The following is a 9,672-nucleotide window of genomic DNA, read 5'->3' on the forward strand; positions in this document are numbered from 1 at the left end:
ACCATGCACCAGATTTGAAAGGTAGATTTTAGAAAAGATAAGGTGTTTAGAGCGTTTCCAACAGCTCATATATATACCCTGAGAGCTTTTGTCCTTTAAAGAAAATCTGTAATCCAACAGCTCCTTTTAGATTTTCTAAAAAAATCTGTTAAACATGGTAATCTGTCATTTATTCCGTAGATTAAATACCCCTAGTAAACAGCCTCTAGTAAACAGAAATTCCAACAGCACCAGCATCTGCAGCTTCTCTGTAGTATGTACTACTCAAGTCCTCAACCAAGTCCAACTTCGGCTGCTTCATCAGGAGTCAGGACCCTGCGAGTAGCACAAGAAAAGCCGGCGTCAGGATCCAGCGCGCCCACGTGGCAGAGGTGGCTGGCCGGTTACCGTCTGTACAGTGGATGCCAGAGCTTCGCCGATTTTCACCTACTGTTCCTGTAGTTCTTGTTGGAACCAAACTAGGTAATTAAGGTTGATGCTGGCATGGCCTAAATATTGCAAGCACAATAGTTATGTATTTATCCAGGCATATCTGCCACTGCAGATCTCTGTGAAGACAGATCTTACCTTGCTGACCATTCTGCTGCTTCCATCATCTCTACTGAACAGGTAATATGGCCACAGAATGGACTGAAATCATCATTCATTCAATACTAGAACAGTTTTGGCTAATTTTTTTCCCTTAAGAACTGAAAGGGGCACCTGCACTGCACAACAGTCACTTCAACTGATAACATTATTCTCTTGTAATGCTAGGGAGAAGAGCTCAGGAAGCAGATTGAAATAAAACGACAAACATTTCCTTATCGGTAAAACCGATTCAAAAGGGTAAATGCAGATATTGTACTTTTAAAATGAAGCAAAGACAGGGAGCGCACGCAATACTTGAACTGAGTGTACACAATAAAATTGTACCTAGCACGAATCATGTAGTATACCAATACCGGGAATGGATAATAGACTAAAGCAAGTAACAATTACCTCGCCAGCAAATTGTATAAGGATCAAACATCCTGTTGCACGAGCTTGAACGAAAAGAGCTGAATTAAACCAAACCTAAAGCAGGAAATGCAATACATAAACTCAGTGCACAAAAGAAAATTGTAATCACTATTACATCATGTAGTGGGCCAATGAAGGACCAACTAAATTAAGTGCCAATTACCTCCTTTGATAAATTTGTAAGGATTAGTAGTAATTTCCAAACTTCGCTGAACCGGGCTTCAAACCGAAAGATTTCTTCAAAATTAAGCAACACAAGCAGAAGAAGGTTGTTAGTCACTGCCAGTACAACTCTAAACAGCCTCCAAGCTCCCAATCAGCAAACCATTCATAAGACAAATCATTTCTACTTCTAGTATATAATAGTACTAATAAATAGCATTTAACCATCTCCTAATAAATTTGCTAATTACCATACCAAAAGAGCGAAGACCATGAAAAAACGCATCAAGAAAGTCGTCAAAATCTCCACCACCACAAGAAATCATATAAAGTGCGGCTCTGGTGCCCCCACCTTCTGATCTTCTCGCGTCGATTGCTTGCCCAGCTCGCTTCCTCTTCGTCTTCCTTCTCCCCCTTCTCCTCGCCTCTGGTTAACCGCCACAGCCTGGATTCGCCTTCTCCCGCGGCGGCGCGGCCGGCCGCTGCTGCTGCGTCGGCGCGTGAGATGGATGATTGCGGCGGCGGCGGCAAGAGGCCGTTCCAGCTGGCGCGGTCGCTGACGTACCACCACCACCCGGGGCACCGGCCGGCGGCCGCGTCCAGGTGGCGACGGCAGCACCAGCAGCATCAGCTCGCGGACGAGCCGCGTGCGCCCCGGCCGCAGGCGGTGGTGCTGTACACGACGTCGCTGCGCGGGGTGCGGCGCACGTTCGCGGACTGCGTCGCGGTGCGCGACATCCTGTGCGGCTGCCGCCACCCAGCAACAGCGCAGCCACATAAAGGTCGTCCCATAGCCTGCAGTTCGCTGCAACGCTTCCACGCACGTCGGTGTCACTGAGGGGAGACAGATTAGGGGGGGCGTCTAGCCGGAGCTCCTGGAGGGCAGCGTTGAAGAGGGGGTCGGGGGCCTCCTTGACCCATGACGGCGCCCACGGAGACGACAGGAACCTCCTAGAAGGTTTCGCGGGCGCAGTAGAAAGGTTGGATGTTTCGTGGCCCTTAAGGCGCGATCCAACGGCTGAAATAAAAACAATGACGTGGCACTCTATACGCGCGGTTTTCCGTTTGGCTTTAATAATAAAGAAATGGTAAGTTGAAACCAGCCTAGTCAGCAAGTGTAACCAGTAGTAAAAACAAATACCTGAATAACCACCATGGTTCCAACCGCAGTTGCCACATGTGCAGCTCTTGGTGAAGGAGGCTCGCCAAGTGGGGTAAGCCTAACAAAGTACAGTTGTAGTTAGATATATTTGAAGAATTCTGCATATTGCAGATATAATTACCATGCTACCAACAAACTTAACTAAATCACGGCACCAAATACTAAATGTTGAAAAAGGACAAAATTGTTTATGGAATACTCTACCTGCTCCACTTGTTCAATGACACATCGTAGCAATGGACATCTGCTGTGGCACCAGCAAGACCTAAAATAGAAGAGATCATTGAGAAACCCACCTTTATGTTTGACTGGGAAATAAAAACGGCATTCCATTCCAACAGCAGACTCATTTACTTTTTCATTATGAAGTACAATTTAAATGTCCAAAAAGGTAAATTCCTTTTCTACATTGCAGAATGTTTCTAATTGGTAACCCAAAGAAAAGCCTTTAAATTCCCGCCTAATGCCAGTCATGAAATAGTTCCATACACCTTCTAACTTGCCTAAAAAGAATCCTCCTGCTATTGTGATAGGAGCCAAGAACACGCATAAAAATGATTAACTCACCAGTATAACACACAATTCAGCTCAAAGAAATTAAATTTTCTGTAAAGAGAACCAATCATCATAAGTTTTTTATACCGAACAACTCAAGCTAGCACCTAGCAGTGCGATGAAACCAAACTATCAGGTTGAGCACTACTGTATTTAATCTCTAAGTAAAACAGCAAATCACCCATCGCCACCTGAAGTCCCTGTTTTCGCAAATAAAATCCAATTCAATCCCTTGTAAAGACTTTAATTCATTCGCAGCAAGTTGAATTATAGTCTAAAATGACATGACAGTTTATACTTCTGTATTGAGTAAAAAAATAAGACCACGACCAGTTTTCTAACTGCCACTATAAAATTAGAATTCAGAATTATTGCACCAAGTCACCAACATTAAGACCATAAATTCATCTGAATGCCAAACTGCACCAAGTTATCACTGCATCCAAAATTCAGCGCAGCCCAGCCCATGAGCCCAGACCCTACTAAATGGCAAGCATACCCAGAGCAACACTAGGGGCGAGATAAGGCCTACCAACATTCCAAAATCAGAAAACACAAACCATTTATATTTTTTATATACATAAGACCGGGCTCGCGCTGCATCTATCCATACGCCGCTCTTATTGGGCGCGTATTTACACAAGCGGAAGTGTCCAAGCAGACATTAAGGGTACTGCAACAGCTAGGCGCCATAATTGGTTCCAAGCAGACATTAAGTGTACTATAACAGCTAGGTGCCGCAATAATCGGCTAATAGCAGTAGACTTTTTTATCAAAGACAAAAAAAGAAGAGGTGAGCCCCCGCTGATGTCCTGGGGGCTGTGGAATCTCTCATGACATGCTTATTGCTGTAGCAACTTCAGGGTGGTAGTGAAGCATCTCCTCAGATCAATGGCAAGAGGGTGTGCGTGTGGGTACATACTTACGAGGGGAACACCAGGGGTATTAGGGAAGGGACTTGATGTATCTCTGAGCCTTTGGATTGTCGATGAACTCTAGGTCAGCCTCACTCATGGTGCCGAGGACGTTTCCTCAACAGCGCGCGAAATGCTGGGCCGCGGCTGGAACGGCGCAGGGCGGGGCTCCGGCCCCGTGCTCAGGCGAAGGGAGGGCGCGGGAATGGGGTTTGCTGGGGGGAGATTCTGGGCCGGGGCGCGGACCGCTAGGAGACCGCTAGGGTGGACGGAAGGAGCGAGCGGAAGGAAGCAAAAGCACGGAGGGAAGCGATGATCCGCGCGGGTGACGGCGAAGTAACCCTAGCGAGCGGGCGAGCGGGCGGGCGAGATTGAGGGGGAGCGGGGAGAGGAGGGGATGGTAGAGACTCACCTGACCTGACCTGACCTAGAGTCGTGCGTCGGCGACGGCGGTGGGGACGGAGGAGATCCGGGGACTGGGGGACGGCGGTGGGTCTGGTCGGACGACGCGCAGCGGAGGCGACAGGCTTTTCGGGGAAGAGAGAGCGCGAGACTGGGGAGGTGGAGAGACCTAGAAGAATCTGCAAACGACGGACACATGAGAGAATGTCACCACTTGATAACGATCTAACGGTCAAGGAATTTTTGGCGACGTGGACGATCCTGGGGGCCGGATTCCTTGCTGGTTTAATAATAAGGAAATTATGTTCAACCTAGTCGATATGTAAAAGTTTATGAATTTTTAAGTTGAGCTTACATAAGGCCCTCTTTGGTAGGGCTCCTCTAAGGGCTCCTCTAAGAGCTCCTCGAAAAAATCTACCAAAAATGAACCTCTTTGATAGACTCTTCCTAGAAAAGAGGGAGAAGCTCTTAAAAAACAACTTGAGACATGAGCCAAAAAAGGAGCTTCTAGTGGCTCTTCTCCCATTTTTTTCTCTTCATTAGATCCACATTGCATGAGACGCTAGAGAAGGAGCCGTGTTTTCTAATCAAACATGATGCTCTTTTTGAAGCTCCTTGAGAATAAGAAGTAAGCTGTTTTTCTAAAGAAGCTAGAGCTAGAGCTGAAGCTGCCCTACCAAAGAAAGCCTAAAAATCATCAACTTAATTTTTTGAAACAATAATAAATATAATAAAAAACTCTTCAGTGGGCCATACTCTACGATCCCATCATGCAGAAATTACCGGGCCCACATTCTTTCAAGAAAAGAATTCCTCGCACCTACAAAATGAAGGAGAAAAAGATCGTTACCGCTAGGAATGACAATTGAGTGGGTAGGACTTGAATATATAATTCATGAATTCATACTCATGAGATAAAACCTAACATATATTCATACACATATACGTTCGTGGGTACAGATCTATACTCCTATCAGTACTTGTCAGGTATTCGCTACCCGGCTGATACTTGTTACTCGCACGTCTATACAATTTTAGCATTCAACATCAAACAACAAATTTATCATATTTCAAAAAATTATCATTCTAGCAGCATCAAACGATAATTTCAGCATCAAACAACATATCGTGGTCGAAGATTAAAAACTAGGAATTTAGGATAATGTATTGAATTCGGATGGCCACATGTCAGATACCCATCGGATAACGGGTATGGATACTAGATATCTATACTCGCGAAAAAAAATTATCCATGGATACCATATTATATCCATACCTGTATCCGTGGATAGCAAATTCCACCATACTCTTGCCCAAATATATAATTATCTATGGTTATTTACTTATACCCGTATCCATTTCCATCCCTAGTTGTAGCTCGGTGTTAAAAAGAAACCGCGGTTCGCACTCGTGACTCGTCCCGTCTCGAGAAACCGTGAAGTTGGAAGACAGAGTTTCGAGGTGTTTGGTGTTTAGTCTGTGCCATATTAAATGTTTGAATATCAATTACGAGTATTATAAATAGTGTTAATTAGATTTAATAAATATGTCTCATTTTTCAGTCTTATCATTAAACTATATTGAACACTTATAATTGATATTTAAATATTCGATGTGAGAGGGATTGATGCATGTTTAGTTTTCCCTACTAAATTTTAGGGTGCATTTGGTTAAGTAGTGAAGGAGAGTAGAGTGACTCCATTATTTTTTTGCATGTTTTATTTCTAACGAAAGAGGAGCGGAGCGACTCCTAGTCTCCATATGGAAATATATCATAAATATTTGAGATGCTCCCGTTTCACCAAAAAGATCGGAGTGACTCTGTTATGCTTGCCAAACACATAATAGAACTCTTCCATTCTCAGAAACTAGAATGGAGCCACTCCATTCCAGTTGACTCTCCAACCAAACACACCTTTAGTCTCTGTCAAATCAGATGTTTAGATATTATTTAGAAATATTAAATATATTTTAATTATAAAACTAATTACACATATATAAGGACTAAGGGATAATACGAATCTATTAAACCTAATTAGCCCATGATTCGACCATGTTATTCTATAGTAAATATTTGCTAATCATATATCGATTAGGCTTAAAAATTTTGTCGGGTCATTTAGTTTTTATCTATGTAATTAGTTTTGTAGTTATATTAAATCTACGTGTTGTTTGGTTCATATAGTTGTAGCGTAATGGGTAATATATACGGAACCACCCGAATTATTCCAACTTAAGTGCCTAAGTCCCACCTTAGAGACTAGACCACACTTAAATAGGAATAACACGTTAGTCCCTCGGATCTAGTCCGACGAGGCCACTGACAGGATCAAGTACCACGTACTCACTCGATGGTGAGGCAACAGAGCAAATACAATAAAACATAAAACCATACATAAAGGAGTATCAAATTTATTACACCATCATTGGAGTTTTAGCAAAATTAGTGACCATTGTTCGGAATGCAGCGGAATAAACTAATGATAAATAAATGGAGGGATAGGAAAGTCTGTCCCATCACTCCTCATGCTCCTCCTCAGCCGAGGTAGGGTCCCACTCGACGGTCCAACCCGGTGGCAAGGTGGACGGCCAAGTCACTCCAGCAACCATGTCCTCCAGAGAACCTGTAAAAATTATGCCACAAGCAAGGCTGAGTATACTAATACTCAGCTAGACTTACCCGGTATGAGGAGTCTACTCCTCTACCTCTAGATATGCAGCTGTTTGGCTGAGAGGTTTGCTTGCCAAAAGCACTAGCTGAGTCTAAAATCAAGTTTTTAGCTTTTTCAAGTTTTAGTGTGACTCTCTTTGTGATACCCGGTTTGCAAAGAAGAGAAGTAGGGGGCTGTTCTTTTTGTTTTTTTTCCTCATCCGGTTGTTGTTTTGGGGATTTGGAATTTGTGGAAAACATTCACAACTAGGGCAGTAGAATTTATTTTGTTTGGCGCTTGCGATGGGGTCGGGAGCTGTCGCGTGGGCTAGTTGGGCCGCGATTGGTGATTTGGCCCATTATTCCTCCCAAACCCTAGCCGCCCTCCCTCCTAACCCCCTCCCCCTTTGTGCAGCCGCCCCCACTTCCCACACACCTTGGCCGCCGCCCCCCCTTCCCATCTCTTCCTCTCTCAATCCTTGCAGCCACACCACCATACCCTAGCCCCCCCCCCCCCAATCTCCTCCTCCCAAGGTGCCAATCCTTGCCGCTCGGATCGTCGTCACGTGGTGCGAATCTTCAATCGTTTTGGTGGAGGAAAGAAGGGAGGAAGGAAAGGGGGAGAATCCAAGGTGATTTTTGTGTTCATCCCTTGTTCATTTGCGCTGCAATTCAATTGATTAGATGTTGCGTTTGCGATTGGATAGAGGGGGCTGTCCAGAATTTTAGGTGGTGGATGAACAGCGGTAGTTCTAGCAGTTTCTAGGCTTTTCTCGTGAGAAATTAATGGGAATCAGTTTGGGGATCATGTAGAACTTTGTTTTACCTTTCCAACGAGTATTTATGCGCTCAATTTGGAGTTATAAATTAAAAGTTATCATCGTTTGAATCCGGGTATGTGGCTGTCCAAAAAAACAGATTTTTCAGGAGGATGAACAGCAGCAGTATTAGCAGTTTCTGGGGATTTTTCGGGAGTAATTAGTGTTAATCAGTATGAGAATCATGTAGGGCTTTTTCTTATCTTTCAAACAAGTACTTATGCGCTTGAATCGGAATTATATTTTAAAAGTTATCGCTGTTTGAATCCGAGTATGTCGCTGCCCAAATCAGAAAAACAGATTGCAGGGTTTATTTTGTGGACCGTTTAGAGGTAATTAGATGTTAGAATTTAATCATAAATTGTATACAAAACTTGTGGGGAATTTTATGTAGTGGTCTCTGGAGTTATTGTTTGACACCACGGCTGTCCTAATTTTTAAGTTATGGAATTGTTAAGCAGTGTCGCTGCAGTTTGGGGTGAGGGGAGAATTGTTACCCACGGCGGGGTTTGAGATTGCGCGTAGGTGCGGCGTTGTCTTTGAGGTTTTTTTATGTGAATTTGGTGCACTAAGTTGGGTGTCAAAAACAGGTGGTGGACTTCCGGATCGTTCTTAGGGATTTGCCCAAACTTCCGGTGAAGGCAAGTAAAACTGTGATGGTTATTCCGTCTCGCAAATGAGGAGTCTTATTCTTGAATATATTGTGCTATTGTGTTCATATTCATATACTTTTTGTTTATTGAGTACCATCATTTGAGAATGTTCATGTTTCATGGATTTCATATGTTGAGTTTGAGGTTTGATCATGTTACTCAAGTGGTTATTATGTGGAATGGGTAGAAGTATATGTCTAGCACATTTTTATTTGGGAAGAACTCATGATGTTGTCATGCATAATGCACTCATCATCCATTGCATTGAAGTTTCGTCGCGATCTTATGGTCCGACCGTACCGGTACATTGAGCATCATATGTTGCCCGAGAAGGGGTATGGTGCATCTTCATATCCTTAGAGATATGGAGGCAGAAGTCATTATTGCATCTATAGCCATGTGCATTCATGGGAGAGGTGTGGAATCTATTATGTGGATGTGGATAATCTGGACTTGTGCATGGTGATTCTTCTTGGCGCTAAGTATTTAGTTACTTGTTTACTTGCTGCAATTTACTGTTCAAAAAAAAGAAAGAAGTTCTGAACCACGTGGTTGTGTAAGCACAGTTGATTTACAATGTCTTATTTGTTGTTGTTATGTTTACTTGCTGAGATGTGTTATCTCACATCTTGCATTGTTTGATGCAGGCACCTAATTTCTGCTTTGGGAATAGAGGGATGTAGCAGCACGGCCACTACACCTTTAATAAAGGAACCACCACTTAATAATGTTGTTAATCAGAGTTGGTCAAGTCTAGTGAATTACTTTGTTCTTGGTTGAGCGTTTGTTTCGGGGTGGGCTGAGTTCCTTATTCCATTTGTTTTGCTTCAGTTGGGTCATAAATGAGTTTTACCACTTTTGCATTTAGTTTCTACTATGTGAATTATATGTCTTTATATCCTGTATGAACTTCATGTTTCCCCTCCTTGTTATGCTAGTTTCAAAGGAGGTGCTGCCAGATTTTGCTATATTTTCTTTCTGTATTACATCTCTTGTGTTGATCAAATTTGGTGGGTGGGGTTTTTAGTAATATCCATTGTGTGTGACCAGTGGGGTGCTACAGTTGGTATCAAAGCTATAGGTTGTAGGTCCTAGCAAGTGGAGTAGTAATAAATTGACACACTGCACATGTAGGATGGGATTTCTGTCTTGCTATTGATATGTTATGTTATTGTCTGTGCTAGTTTTGACATTATCTGGAGAGATGCTATGCCTATCTCATTTACTTATTATTCTCATCCCTGTGGCTGCAGCTATGTCGCCTCGTAGGGCTCGGGGTAGTCCGCAAGCTCCTAGTGGGGACTCGATGAGTCTGGCGGCAATGTTAGCCGCGATGCAGGCCATGCAGCAGGAG

General features: G+C 43.4%; 1 long non-coding RNA gene across 1 annotated transcript; it reads left to right on the plus strand.

Moving 5' to 3' along the window:
• Positions 1-7,247: 7,247 nt before the first annotated feature.
• LOC118472969 (uncharacterized) lies at positions 7,248-9,243 on the plus strand. The gene is made up of 2 exons (XR_004851515.1): positions 7,248-7,479; positions 8,256-9,243. It is a non-coding gene; the product is annotated as an uncharacterized lncRNA (long non-coding RNA).
• The last annotated feature ends 429 nt before the right edge of the window (positions 9,244-9,672 follow it).

Source organism: Zea mays, chromosome 7 (genome assembly GCF_902167145.1).
Source record: "Zea mays cultivar B73 chromosome 7, Zm-B73-REFERENCE-NAM-5.0, whole genome shotgun sequence".
Taxonomy (NCBI): domain Eukaryota; kingdom Viridiplantae; phylum Streptophyta; class Magnoliopsida; order Poales; family Poaceae; genus Zea; species Zea mays.